The sequence below is a fragment of the Pinus tabuliformis genome, chromosome 8 (genome assembly GCF_031772625.1).
Source record: "Pinus tabuliformis cultivar Carrire ecotype Pingquan chromosome 8, CPIR1, whole genome shotgun sequence".
Lineage (NCBI taxonomy): Eukaryota > Viridiplantae > Streptophyta > Pinopsida > Pinales > Pinaceae > Pinus > Pinus tabuliformis.
The window spans coordinates 842,751,285-842,767,582 of record NC_142294.1 but is presented as its reverse complement, the minus strand read 5'-3'; the positions used below and the strand labels follow the sequence as shown (position 1 = coordinate 842,767,582).

General features: G+C 33.8%; 1 pseudogene; it reads right to left on the bottom strand.

Moving 5' to 3' along the window:
- Positions 1 to 1,919: 1,919 nt before the first annotated feature.
- On the bottom strand, positions 1,920 to 14,405 carry LOC149238208 (expansin-like A3; annotated as a pseudogene).
- Between the last annotated feature and the right edge of the window lie 1,893 nt (positions 14,406 to 16,298).

The window sequence follows — 16,298 nt, the reverse complement described above, 5'->3', positions numbered from 1 at the left end:
TGAATTGCCCCTGCCGCCGCCGTGTCCTATTGTTCACCATAGATTTGTGGTGTTAGACGATTCAACGAATTTTGATCGTTGATCTCAAACTGAAATAAAACTGAAATAATAAATTATCGTGTAAGGTTGTCTGAGGTCCATTCTCTATGTTACACGATAGAAAAACGGCTGAGTACCTCAATCAGCCGGAAAAACTGCAAGACCGCCAGGTGCAAGAAACGCTATAATCCCCAACCTCCTTTGTAATGCCCAAACCTCTTCTTTCATGAATTTGTGTGGGTACAACAGGCGTTATTGATTTTGTTGGGCCGGCAGACCAGCGGACCCTTCTTCCAGATTCTTTAGAACAAACCATTAATTCTTGTTGAACGTTTCTCGCTGTGGCGAGTGAATGCAGGGGCCTGTGGATGAATAGGGTGCCTTGTTAGCGTTAGCGTAAATTGAAGGGATTGTATTCTTTTGCTCTATCCTGTGGGCCTGTGAATGAATAGGGTGTCTTGTTAGCGTAAATTGAATGGATCGTGCTCTGCTGCTCTATCGTGTGTCAATATCACGAATTTGTATATCCGGGCTCATGTAGCAAGTCACTGACGGACTTCCCATGACCTCAAAACTGCAGGACCGGGTTTGGCGAGTGGATTCTAGTCTTATAGTTAGCTTCTGACATGAATTCTTTTTGTTAGCTTTCTTTCGATAATCTGGATGTCTCAGAATTTCAAATATAGCGACCATCATAAGGTGGATCAGCCATGTGTGTTGATGGCATATCCAACAGTTTAATTCTAGATTCCTTGTTTTTTTTTTAACGAGGGAATCAACCTATATAGATCATGAACTCCCATTGTCCGGCGTGTTAAAAGTGCCATTTAAGCTCGTCAGTGGACCTCCTACTGTCGCTGCTGGAATTCATGTTTATAGCAAAATCTTTGTACATCTACAAGATCGCTTTTGGTTAAGATTTCAAGATCATCATAGACCGAAAATTCCAAGATAATTATAAATTGGCTATTCGAGAAATCTGAATGGTAAGTTGTGAATCTGTCTTATTAGAAGTCCAAAGTATCCTTTATCCTTATCCTTTTTCCATGTCTACATAGAATTTAACCTTCCAACAGACTCCCTGTAAAAAAAATGGGCTTCAATTCATCCAAGGACTATTTATTTGGAAAAATGGCTTAATGGGAAAATATTCCTTGCATGTCCATACCAGCTATTTTTAAGTTGTTATAGCCTCTGTTCTTGGAGTCTATTAGTTTTTTTATTTTTGTCCAGAAGTATTAAGGTAGTTCTATAGGTTGTTTAATATCTAGAGGGTACTTCTATAGATTGTTTGTGGATATATAGGTTGTTTAATATACAGAGAGTACAAACTTATTTTTATGTTGTGTTTTTATTTAGATAAGTTAATGATAAAACTTTGTTTCTTTTTGGATTTCTGGTTGAAAACTAGATATATAACTGTACAGATCTATCTTTTTGGTTTACTGTCGGTCCTTCATAGTTGATCTTCAAATTTTGTTGTGCTCTGCTCCATGCTGAGCCTGCGCTTTATGTGTATCTTTGATTCAATAATAAACTGTTGCCCAAAAAAAAAGAGAGTTTGTTATTTCTTCGTTGTTATGAACAACACCCAAATAACACGGGTTCCACAGTTTTGAAGTTGGCGACTGATAACATGGATACAGTACAAGAAGATAAAACGCATAATAAACACACACACACACACACACACACACACACATATATATTTGAAAGATCTTTTATTTACTACTGCGAAGGTTTTTGAAGTAGGTGATACAATCGCCTAGCTACAATAATAAAACCGATATTTGTTTCTTCTCGAAACAAATTAATGGCAAACACACGAATCACAGGAATCTCATATTCTGACGCTAATTGCAAAGAGAAGCACAACGAAGCTATAAATTATCGTTCCAGTCGCCAGTTGCGCACGAACTGCAGTCAAATTCTTGCGCCCTCTCTGAGATCTGAAGTCCTGAGTCGTAAACAGACCCAACTTTCCAGTCTGCAGGTAGCAAATTTTATCCAGGGCGCCCTACCCAACTTCCATCGAAGCCTCCCGTAACCAGTAACCGGAACAAGAAGGTACTGGGTTCGGCATGACCTGTTAATGAATAATGGTTTGCAATACCCCACACTACATTGTAATTGCGCAGACTCATTTCACGCCAACTCAGTTTCCTACCTGCATTGCATGCAAAATCCCTCAATTCAGATCGCATGATTGAATACAGTCATTTAAGCAAAATTTGTAAGTTGTTTGTGATTTGCTCTATAGGATATTAATACTATTTTTACGGGTTGAATTCTTTTGACATTTTTGGGTTAGGATTAGTTCTATGGTTAATCTAACCGCAAGTGATCCCTTTAAAACAATTTATCTGATACAATATTATTTATGAACCATATTAGAAAAATAAAATTTAATACTTATATGAGCCATGGTCCATGGCTACTCCACCTCGGTAACTTGAACCAATGAAATGTCTGTTTGGCCTCCTTGATACAGAAACTGGATAGCAAGATAGTCGGGATAGTGACTGCTATCGTCTACTTTGATGGACATATTTTTACCTGGATAATCACATGGGATGCTGTAATCATATTCAAGTCATAAACAATTAAACACATATCCATCATGTCACTGTCCGGAATTGAACAAAGATTCAAACTATAGAGAAACAAATAAAGATTCAAGCTCTAGACAAACTTATGGTTGTTTTAGTTATAATGTTCCTCGTACTAGCTTCACTAGGAATTTTTTTTTGGATTCTTGAATTGGTGCTCACCATTTATACTCCACGCCCAAGCCAGCCCCCATGTTGAGAAGTTGGTCGATTTTACCGGGGCGTGCCAAGCTTGCGAAGGTGTGAAAGTATAGAAAAAAATCTGTCCTATTGTCGTCTGTAAAGTCCGTAACCACAACTTTCACCCCTAATTTGGTGCAAATGCCGAATCTGTGCATCTTATCTGATTTTATTCACATAATAATTCAGACAAAAAATTAAAATACAATTAGAGAAAAATTATGCTACAATCAAACAAAGAGCTACGCCACAGAGGAGAGAACAAAAAGATTATACTACAATTAAAAAAGAAGATTTTACTGTAATCAACTAAGAATTACACTAGAAATGTCCCGAGGACGATGTTAGAGGAATTCAATATATTGCAATGGATTAAATTTAATTACGCCGTAAGGCGTTTCCCTTTGAAATGAATTGCCCTAGCCGCCGCCGTGTCCTATTGTTCATCGTAGATTTGTGGTGTTAGACGATTGAACGAATTTTGATCGTTGATTTAAAACTGAAATAATAAGTTATCGTGTAAGGTTGTCTGCGGTCCATTCTCTATGTTACATGATAGAAATATATTCTACCGTCGGATTGATATCTCTTAAAGAATTTGCAAAACCGCCGAGTACCTCAATCAGCCCGGAAAACTGCAAGACCGCCAGGTGCCTCCATCAAGCGCCAAATCCAGGCAGTTACTAACTCCCCAGTGGCTGTAACGGTAAGGAATGGCACTCAACAACAGTTGAAGTTGTATTAATAGAAATGACACTCAACAACAGTTGAAGTTGTATTAATAGAAAGTTGAAACGCTATAATCCCCAACCTTTGTAATGTCCAAACCTCTTCTTTCATGAATCTGTGTGGGTACAGCAGACGTTATTGATTTTGTTGGGCCGGCAGACCAGCGGACCCTTCTTCGAGATTCTTTAGAACAAACCATTAATTCTTGTTGAACATTTCTTGCTGTGGCGAGTGAATGCAGGGGCCTGTGAATGAATAGGGTGCCTTGTTAGCGTAAATTGAAGGGATTGTGCTCTTTTTCTCTATCCTGTGGGCCTGTGAATGAATAGGGTGTCTTGTTAGCGTAAATTGAATGGATCATGCTCTGCTGCTCTATCGTGTGTCAATACCACGAATTTGTATATCCGGGCTCATGCAGCAAGTCACTGACAGACTTCCCATGACCTCAAAACTGCAGGACCGGGTTTGGCGAGTGGATTCTAGTCTTATAGTTAGCTTTTGACATGAATTCTTTTTGTTAGCTTTCTTTCGATAATCCAGATGTCTCAGAATTTCAAATATAGTGACCATCATAAGGTGGATCAGCCATGTGTGTTGATGGCATATCCAACAGTTTAATTCTAGATTCCTTGTTTTTTTTTAACGAGGGAATCAACCTATATAGATCATGAACTCCCATTGTCTGGCGTGTTAAAAGTGCCATTTAAGCTCGTCAGTGGACCTCCTATTGTCGCTGCTGGAAGTCCAAGTTATCATTTTTCTAATTTTCTATATTTGTGCTGCTAAGATTTTCTGGAATGTAAATTGTTTTGAACGATATGTTATTATCCTTTTTCTGCATTTTCGATTGTCGTGAACGAGATTGCTGTTAAATCCTTGAAGCACTTATTGTCCATATAGAACTTCTAAAATAGCAGAACACTAACAAGAACTTGAACAATACAAAGACTAGTAGTCTTAAGAAAAAGGGGAAGGATTATCGATTAATACTCCGTCATTGACTTCAGAGATCTCGATCATACCAACCTTCAGGTGCACTCCACCTTTGGATAAGGAATCTGCCTCGGAGTTGGGCTCATGGAAAATATGAGTAAAGGAGATGGAATGTAATCTGGTCTTCATTTCTAGAATGTGATCCATAACAGATTGAATTCTTCGCAAAGCAGATTTTCCATTAAGCATGTTCACAATAATATTTGAGTTTTCATAAACGTGGAGTCTTCCAACTTCGTTTTCAATTGCTATGAGAAGGAGGTTGATAGTTCTTCCTAAACAATCAGGACCCGACAAGAGTAATAGAATGCAATGATTTTAAGAAGATGCATTCCCCTATGCCGCATCTTCCAGAGTTACCTTCAAAGGCAACCATACCTCTTTTGTGTACACATGTTCTTGACACAATTGCTTTGTTCTAAGTCTTATGGGCAGTCATGAACGAACTTACTAGATGAGCTCAATCGTATATTATATGGAACCAAAACGTTTCTAGCCGTAGCATACAAGGAAATACATTTCACCAAACAGAAATGCATTTTCTCATGTGTGAGTGCCTTCTGATATTGCATTGGTTGATTGTACCTAATTATTTTCCCCATCTTTTCCCAACCACATACAAGTCAAGACAATCTTCAAGGTAATTAGCCATGCGAAAAGACTACAAAATCCTCACTTTCATTAACATGGACCATTCCATGGAGTGACTTTATGATCGTGACCTTGTCATTTGCTTTAAACTAAGTAGCACAGTGGGTGAATACACTTTACTTTTGACCTTGTTTGGAAAAATCATTTCATTTTCTTTAAACTAAGTAGCACAGTGGGTGAATACACTTTACTTTTAACCTTGTTTGGAAAAATCATGTCACGACTCAAAGTTAACATTTATCTAGGAATATGTGTGCAATTAGGAGAGAGATCTAGAAAATTGTGTTCAATAGTCTCCAAACCAAACTTTAGATAATTGTGTTCAATAGTCTCCAAACCAAACTTTTATGAAATTTAATCCTTATGTGATATCATATGAATATTTGAGTATAAAGATTTATTTCAAGTGGAAAAGATTTAATTTTACATTAATTTTATATTTAATTTTTTAAATTATTAACAAATATATTTTTTATTATTTTTATGGAATATTAAAAAAACATATTATATTCTATAAACATTAAATTTATTAATGTATTTTTAAAAATATAATTTTTATTATTTTCATGGAATATAAAAAAACATATTATATTGAAGATTAAATGGGATTAATCTACAAAACCACAATTGCATGGACATAAATGGCATGAAAAAATGGGATAGGCTACGACGTTAAAAATTTGGAAGTGAGTGGTGTCGACCTCCCAAGCTAAGGTGGGAATGAGATGCAATTGGACCTCGAAGCTTTGCCAACACAAAATAAAAATCATAATAAGATCTACAATGAGTGGTGTCAACCTCCCAAGCTAAGGTGGGAATGAGATACAATCGGACCTCCAAGCTTTGCCAACACAAAATAAAAATCATAATAAGATCTACAAACGAACATTCTCATTCATGAAAAATGAATAGAACCACCCAACTATAATAAGGTTATGCAGGATCTTCAAAATCAACCACACATGATGAGCACTAATCTGGTGATTGGATTTCTACACAGTCCTTATTAGCCTACAAGGATATCTACTACAAACAAAAATAAATTGGCTTCTAATCATGTGAATAATCCCACTCCCTATGACCTACCATGGTAGAAATGTTTCATTTGGCTATTAGAAATATCATGAAATGGGTTGACGTTCCACATGCTCCTTTCTACCTAGAATTTCTTTCAGGCATGGCTTTGGTTGATGTTATAGCTGGTATGATATTGTATTGACATAATAGTAATGCATTGTAAGAATCTCTTTTCCAAGAAAGGATAAGACATGTTACTTTTTATACATATTAACTCACTCTAGAAGGAGATCTTATTAGAAAAGTAATATGAATACTAAGTTCAAAATATTTAAGTGAGGCTTCCTTTTGTAACAAAAGGAACCAATATAATAAGGAAAAATGTGACGAGATCCAATTATGCATCTGCAACATTTCTCAATTCATATCTAAAAGGTATCCTCCTTATACATAGGGTTTTAGGTCCACTCCACCTTTGGATAAGGAATCTGCCTCAGAGTTGGGCTCATGGAAAATATGAGTAAAGGAGATGGAATGTAATCTGGTCTTCATTTCTAGAATGTGATCCACAACAGATTGAATTCTTCACAAAGCAGATTTTCTATTAAGCATGTTCACTGTAATATTTGAGTTTTCATAAACGTGGAGTCTTCCAACTTCATTTTCAATTGCTATGTGAAGGAGGTTGATAGTTCTTCCTAAACAGTCAGGACCCGACAAGAGTAATAGAATGCAATGATTTTAAGAAGATGCATTCCCCTATGACGCATCTTCCAGAGTTACCTTCAGAGGTGCCCATACCTCTTTTGTGTACACATGTTCTTGACACAATTGCTTTGTTATAAGTCTTCTAGGCAGTCATGAACGAACTTACTAGATGAGCTCAATCGTATATTATATGGAACCAAAACGTTTCTAGCCGTAGCATACATGGAAATACATTTCACCAAACATAAATGCATTTTCTCCTGTGTGAGTGCCTTCTGATATTGCATTGGTTGATTGTACCTAATTATTTTCCCCATATTTTCCCAACCACATACAAGTCAAGACAATCTTCAAGGTAATTAGCCATGCGAAAAGACTACAAAATCCTCACTTTCATTAACATGGACCATTCCATGGAGTGACTTTATGATCGTGACCTTCTCATTTTCTTTAAATAAGTAGCACGATGGGTGAGTACACTTTACTTTTGATCTTGTTTGGAAAAATCATGTCACGGCTTAAAGTTAACATTTATCTAGGAATATGTGTGCAATTAGGAGAGAGATCTAGATAATTGTGTTCAATAGTCTCCAAACCAAACTTTAGATAATTGTGTTCAATAGTATCCAAACCAAACTTTTAGAAAATTTAATCCTTATGTGATATCATATGAATATTTGAGTATAAAGATTTATTTCAAGTGGAAAAGATTTAATTTTACATTAATTTTATAAGAAATAAAACTTGTGTACTACTCAAATTTGCAAATTTAACAAATCTAGGGAACACGATACCCAATAGTTGCAATAAATGAGTCCCAAGAAATGTAGAGTAGTCATCATTGTGAGCATTGAATTTCATCCCCCCAAAAAATTGTACACTAGTAGTAACCAGCACAAGCAATCAATCACAAAAAAATAGGAAATGTAACATGGATCACGCATTTCAGTTAGTCCAAACAAAGGTGGGAAAATATCAATATCAGTACTTTTGCAAAAGCTCAGTGTTCCTTGATATTTGTGGCTATTTCTCAATGATTCCTTGCTTTATAACATAAATATCAACAAGGATAAATGTAAACATTGGCTTTTTCTAGCTTCATTCACTTAGGTGAAAAGGAAACTACCATGATGTTGTCACCTACTGACCCTACCTTATTTTTATTTCTAGAATCCAATTGTAGACTTAATTAGCACATTTTGCACTCTTGAACAGAGAAAAACTTGCAAATTTTGCCTAAAGGATCCTTCTATTAGTATAGTTTTGTGCAAGCTAAAGTATACATCGGTAATCTTTATTGTATTTTCAGTAATGTTGGTTTGTGGACTTCCTACTGAAATGATATTATGCAATCATAAAATGAGTAAATTTGTTGATGATTGATGTAGAAAAATTGTTGGTTATGCATTTATTGTCATGGATACTTTAAATTAATATGGTATCTTTTGATGAAATGAAACCAAATACTGTGACAATTGTTCTTGAAAGTAGAGGTAGCATTGGGTTTGTTCAAGTCAACGGAAAGAATTTTAGAGTTTTAGTTACCACGAAGGGAGGTTATCTAATTGATTGAAATGGCTTGGCATGTTCCCACTTTCATATCCTCGATTGGAATCAAGTACCTACATATTTTTAAGAGGCACTCAAAGAGTAACCATGATGGAATCAACCCCACATGATGAGCACTAATTTGGTGATTGGATTTCTACAGAGTCCTTATTAGCCTACAAGGATATCTACTACAAATAAAAATAATTGGCTTCTAATCATGTGAATAATCCCACTCCTTATGACGTACCATGACCTACCATGGTAGAAATGTTTCATTTGGTTATTATAAATATCATGAAATGGGTTGAAGTTCCACATGCTCCTTTCTACCCAGAATTTCTTTCAGGCATGGTTTTGGTTGATGTTATAGCTGGTATGATATTGTACTGACATAATAGTAATGCATTGTAAGAATCTCTTTTCCAAGAAAGGATAAGCATGTTGCTTTTTTATACATATTAACTCACTCTAGAAGGAGATCTTATTAGAAAAGTAATATGGATATTACATTCAAAATATTTCAGTGAAGCTTCCTTTTGTAACAAAAGGAACCAATATAATAAGGAAAAATGTGACGAGATCCAATTATGCATCTGCAACATTTCTCAATTCATATGTAAAAGGTATCCTCCTTATACATAGGGTTTTAAACCATAATTTTAGGCCATGATGTATATCAAAATTTGGTTCATTTTAAGCAAGATTGAATGTGAAGATCATTGGCCCTAAGCATACAACAAGTTAATAAAATTCTCCCTAGAGGCAATTTTAATTGTTGTTATCTTTTGAAGTGTGGGCAATGCCCTCGACATTTTCAAATTCTCGTTTATCCTTTCAAATATGCAGCTACAAATATGTAAGATATTTATTTTATCATTTTAAATATGCAACTACAAAGATGTAACATATTTATTTATTTAGCAGGTTTCGAGTTCTTTTCCTTTTTTATTTCAAAATGATTTAATGTATCTAACATCATCTACAATATAATCTGAAAGATAACCCATCGATCATAACAAACCATAGAAACTATATTCTTTTAATGTCTTAAAAAAACCAATGGATGCAACTTTGCGAGAGAAAAATGGCATTGCCACAGTAATATAAATTGTAGCAGAGATCTTCATTCATATATATATATAGATATATAACGAGTATGTACTATGGAGATTTATTTATCTCAATGATAACTTGAGATTCTTCCAATTATGACAAAAGAGTAAAATATTTAAAATAGAGCATGGACTATAGAAATTAATTTCAATGATAACTTGAGATTCTTGAGATTCTTATCCCACACTGCATACGATTTCAGTGTATGTAAATGAAAAATTAGTAGATCAATTTAATCTTAATTTTGACGGATTTGATTACCTATTCTTCCCCACTTTATGCTATTCTTCCCCATTCTATGCCTTACGGCGTTTCCTTTGCAACATAAGGTGAAAATGCTAGTATATAAAACATTTCAATATATACATGAAGTACAACATTTTAACTAAGATATTTTAATATCAATTATTGGGAAATTTTTAGGGACTAATATTGGTAGGTGGGCTATTTTTTCATGCTTCTTCTTTTCCTTTCTTTTTTTTTCTAAATATAATTCACCCGAATTTTATAGAATAATATTATTTTATCTTAAAAATTACTAATAATTTATAAAGACAATATAAAATCATTAGAAATTTCAAAACTTTCAAAAAAATATTGCCCAACATTTTACTGTTTGAATATTAAAGACTAACAAAATTCACCAAAGTTTCTGAATTTTAAGATAAATTATGATCCTTAAAATTTTCCCTATCAACCATAAATACATAGAGCAACATTAAACATAAATTTAGTGAAGTATAAAAGAGAGATATGTTTTTAAAATATATTAATAGGAAAACAATATTTTAATATTGATAATATGGATCATAAATAAAATATTTCAATGCACTGATTAAGAAAAAAAGACTCAATATCAACTATGTATATTTAATGTGAAAGGCATGGTCTATTTTGGAATAGGGTTTTCAAAATTCTTATTTCTTTTTAAATAAAAAAAGTATGGATGGATTAGATTTGATAATATGATTGTATACACAATGTAACATATGAGATGAGGGTTTCAATTTTTTTTATCTTTTTTAGTGTTTTAAAGCTTATGGAGTGCGTTGGGACCTTCGATTTGTTGGAAGTTGCAAATTCTTAAATGGGTTATAAACTAGCAATTGGACCACATGTTGCAAAGGAAACACCAGAAGGAAATAATATAGGAAAGAGTAGCAGATCAAAATTAATGATTGTTTCATTCTTTTATTTCAAATTTTGATCTTGATTCAGTAAAGCTTACCACTCAAATGTAATGCCATGCATCACCATGGACTGAGAGATTTGTGCCAGTTGCAAATCGATTTTCAATCGTAGTGTATCAATTGATTTGTCTCATAATGATACTGGAGATCAACGATGCTTCTAAATCATCGATACCTAAAACAATCCAACCTATGTGACTAGATTTGATTGAGAGACTTTTTTCTTGTTATGTTCCCATTCCATTTCCCATCTTGACACTACATTAGTACATAAGTAATCAATTTTATATGCATAATATATGGATATTAGGGGCTTCACATTTCTTATCTATTGAAACCATTTAACCCCCTTTCCAGTTTCTTTTCCATTTTCAGTTTCCTCTTTGTTGTTTCTGGTAGCATAGGATCTAACAAAGCCATTTCAAAGAGGAGGATTGGTATGCCTTTGTATATGTTGAGAGAAAGCAACCCTTACACTTAAATTCCTTCGTAAATTTGATTATAACATCGAATAAATAAGACATTCATCAGTTGATGATGCGATAAACTTTCCTAATCTCTCCCTCTGACTTAGTCAACATGTCTATTGTGCCCATTTTCACCATTTCTCTCCCAAACTTATTTCTCCAAATGGAAAGATATTGGAGTTTCTCTTCACCATTCTAGTTATCTATAAATTTGACATCAATGTTTGATTAGAGTTCAACAATCTAAACTTTAAATCAAAGATCCACATAATACTTCTAATCTAAACATCTAGGTGTTCATGAACCCAAAGGAACTTTGGGATTAAAGTTTGAATTAGATTTTTGCATTGGGTATTTGGCTTTGAGCGACAAAGTGAATCAAGGGTCCATATTGGGGTCCTAATTACCCATTCCACTAAAACTCAAAATCTCATCTGCATTGAATGAAGAGCATTATTAAACCCCAATAGATTGTGCCCCTGCAAAATTAATAGAATATTGAAGCATGGATATGATGAGGGGATGCCATCCATTCATCTAAATCACACAAATACATGGATTCTTGTAATGATTAATTAGTAGCTACCTAATAGAGTGACTGTATATTCTTCAGACATATGTTTTGCAGCAAAATTTTGCATGAGTTGGTGTGAATTGAATTGTGGCAGGGATAAATTCCCTAGAATGTTGGATGCTTGAGAGATCCTTTTGTATATTTTTCCTATTTCCACCTCCCAAATTAATCCTCTAGCCCACACCAACATAAAATATGATAAATTTGTATGTAGAGAAATAGTTGTTGAGTTGAAAATTAACAATAGTGGTAATGACTATTAATCATCCACATGGTAGGTGCTTTCTCTTGCAGTGAAAGCACATCTTGTCTACAACATTGACTTTGGTTCATCAATTACTTCAAACCCATAAATGGTCAAATTGTTTGTCAATGATTCTTTCTTTGCTTTATTTCCCATCATGGAATCGATAAGTATTGATCCCTCGCATCCTCGTAAGCCTATCAATTAGCTAATTACCATAAATTTAATGAAATAATTTTATGCCCCTAATTGTTTTGAGATGATATATATATCTATATCTATATCTATATATATATATTCTCACAAAGAAGTCATGGAAATTTGTTTCTTGATGAAATAATTTGTAACACTAGGATTTTCTCTCATGCCTTTTGCCACAACTACACTTAAAATTTACATTGCAGGCATCATACTAAAATATATATGCTTGGTAATGGATACTTGATAATGTGATCCATTGGCATGGCTTGACTATCCATCACCATAGACATCCACATAGAGGGGACAGAGTGGAGCAACATGTTCTTAATTTAATTAATAAAAAATATTAAGGGGAAAAATGTAAGGGGAAAATGTGTATGAGAATGAAATATCATCCCTCCATGCCAAAAAAAGATGAAAAATATGATGGAAAGGCAAAGAGGAGGAAACAAATATACACACAAAACAATACTTCTATTGATAAAACTTCTCACATACAAAACTATCCATAGAGTTGCATCTCTAGCCTTTCACACATTACAATGACCCAACCACAGGTATATAAGGACCACAATTACTAATGATGGAATCATTAAAAACTCTAACTAGACTTGACTCAAATTCCGTTAACTTATTCATGCAAACTCACTCTAAACTAGACTTTTCCAAATATAGACTCAACTCAAATTAACTGACACTGACTCTCCATGCATTGCATGCATATGAGATTAATTTACTATTTCCCCTTAATTATGACCATATGAATCAACATAACTCAAACATGAATCAACATGACTCAAACATGCCTAATGGTCTAAGTCTCAGCTAGGCTTAAAATAAAAAATTGACTCAATCATCACTTAAACAATGTTGGACTTTCTTTTTTCGCTTTTTCTAGATTCTATACCCTCGAAACTCCTTCATTTTCTGTTGTGTTTTCTTGCTCTAGGCTCCATATTTATTTACTTGTTGTTGTTGCAAATTTTCTTTAACTTATTTTGTATTTGTTCTAAGTCTATTTTCTACAGCTTCCTCTTCAACAATTTTTTCACTCATGGATTGTTTCCACAACTCTTCATCTTCAAACTATCTTCTTTGCTCTGCTTCTTGCGCTTCATATTCATGATCTTATTTCTACCATATTTCTTGATAGTAGAATTCAATCTCTTCTTGACTCCATTGTTTAAAGATCTCTTCTTCTTGAATACTTTCTTTGTTGTCTTCATAAACTTCCATTTCCTTTCTTGCATATTTTTCTTCATCCTCTCTTTTAGCTGAATTGCTTTCCTGTTTACCTCCACACTCAAAATTGTCATTAGGCTTATATGTAAAATCATAATCACTCTCATTTTTCTCATTCATCATTTCATTTAATTCTTTTATTCCAACTAATGATTTAAGAATCTCATCAATTTGTTCAATTGGCTTCTCGACCCATTCTTAAATGAGCTTTAAATTTGCAATAAACTTGTCAACAATTTTGTTTTCAACTTTTGCTCCCATGTTATTTTGAACACATGCATATTCAAAAACAATGTTAAAAACATCTTTATTATGCCCTGCAATGAGAGATTTCTCCTCTTCCTCTTCCGTCTCTGCCTCTTCAACTTCATTAAGATTATCTTCCACTATTATGTAGTCAATGGATATTCTCACCAAAAATTCTTGAACCACTTTATCGTCTTCTTGATCATCGATTGCTACTAGATCATGCATTGCTTCATGAGTAGTTCCAACTACTTCATAACTTGTTGCTACAGTGGTAACTTCAGTCTTTAATTCTTCATCAAACATGGCACTTACCTTATTTCCATGATCAATCCCTATTTCAAAAAATAGATCACAACTATCATTAACAACATTTTTATCCACTTTATGTTGGGATATCTGAGCATGCATGTGCTCATTAACAATGTCAACTTCTTCATATTCATCAGTTGTGGTTGGATTCACCAATTTACCTCTCAATTTACAATCATCATCCATATGTGTCTCTTCATAGTGCGATTTACCATCATCTTCACCATCCATGTTATAGTGAAGTTCTTGAGAATTTATATACTCTTTCTTTTCTTCATACACTAAAGCTTTAACTTCTCTCTTTGCAATACGCTCCATGTCTTCTTCATCCATATGCATGTCTGAATAATGGGTTTCACTTTTATAGTCTTCATGACCATCATCCACTTTTGAGTAGGATTCTCCAGGCTTTGTTGTCCTCCCAAAGTCTTGCACAATTACTCTAAGATCTATGACTGACTTCTCTATTGATTCTTCTACACATTGTGACACAATTTTTTGTTGCATGTCACTTTCCTTTATACTGAATTTTGATTTCAATATCTTCCTCACTTCCTCGAAAGATGTAGCTTCTACAAACTTGCAGAAAAAATTCTCATCCAATGTGAGATCCATATTGATCCATGCATCCTTGACTTGTTCTGCTTGAGCCATCCTTTCTAACCCATGATTGTTGTCTTTTGCTTGTCTTATGTCTTCTCTCCTTATTGCATGAGACTTCTCTCCATATCACCCCCTAAAATAAATATCATTTTCAATATGCACCCCCGCAGGGCATAATCTTCATTGGATTCACATTCATGGAAAGATTTTCCTGAAACCAAAACACTCTTATGCTTGAAAAAAAAAAAAATGGAAACTTTTACAAAGCCCTAAACTCACTTTCCAAAAAAACCCCTATTTACTTAAAAAAAAAAACCATAATTTTTTTTTTTTTAATATGTCTTAAGCACTTTAAAAAATTCTCCAAACAATATTTTAAAACACCCCATAGAAAAAGGAAAAAAAAACTCACCACTTATTTTCAAAACTTTAAAATAACATTTTAATAAGCATTGCACTTCACATATGAATTAACTTTCAAGGCATTCATGAACTAATATAAGACCAATTTTATGGAAATGAAGAGGAATAAAATACACTAATTAAATTTTTATAGTGTGTTAGTGTGTTGCACGTAAAAAAAAAAAATCTTTCTCACACAGATTGTATGAGTTTTGTTTTCTGTGATATCTTTCAACTCGACCTCACCTCTGATACCAATTTGATGGAGAGAGGAAGAAACAAATATACACATAAAACAATACTTTTATTGATAAAACTTCTCACATACACAATTATCCATAGAGTTGCAAGTTCAGGCACACCAAACAATACTTCTATTAATAAAACTTCTCACATACACAATTATCCATAGAATTGTGGTTCTAGGCTTTCATACATTACAATGACCCAATCACAAATATATAAAGAACACACTTATTAATTATGAACCATGGGAGACTCTAACTAAGCTTGACTCAACTAAAGCTAACTTCATCATACAAACACTCACTATATTAAACTTTTCCAAATACAAATTAAATTAGAACTAATTCACATTGACATTACATTTACATTTATATGAGAGTAATTTACTATTTCCAACAAAATATTCACCCAATGTGAAATATTGAATTTAAAAAAAAAAATCTTCAAAACCTATTATGAAATGGACCACACCATAGGATTAATTACAATTTTAATTTTCATAACTAGTCTCCTTAATATTTTGCCTCAATTAATAGAAGAACAAAATCCATAGCCCAACCACATCGAGTTGGATTCCAAATAACTCAACCAGAAATCTTAATTTAAAATAAAAAATAGTGAAATAGAGCACGCCTAGATTTCAAATAAAAAATAGTGAAATAGACCACGCCAGTAGGCGTAGTTACAATTTTAATTTTCATAATTAGTCTTCTTATTCTTTTTCCTCGATTAGACGAACAAACTCCATCTGCCAACGTCATCGCCTTGTACTTCCAAATTGACAGGATTGTACTTCCAAACTTTTCATATTGCTGTTATGACCTCAATCCGTGTTAAAATTGGTTTGTCTGGTTGTGAAACCAACAAAATCGTATTTGCTTACAGCCCTAGCGCATTCATTACTCTGCCCTCGGCACCGTGCTTTAATAGTGCAGGCCAGCTCATCAGCCGTCCACACACTCTGCCTTTATAGGCTTTCGA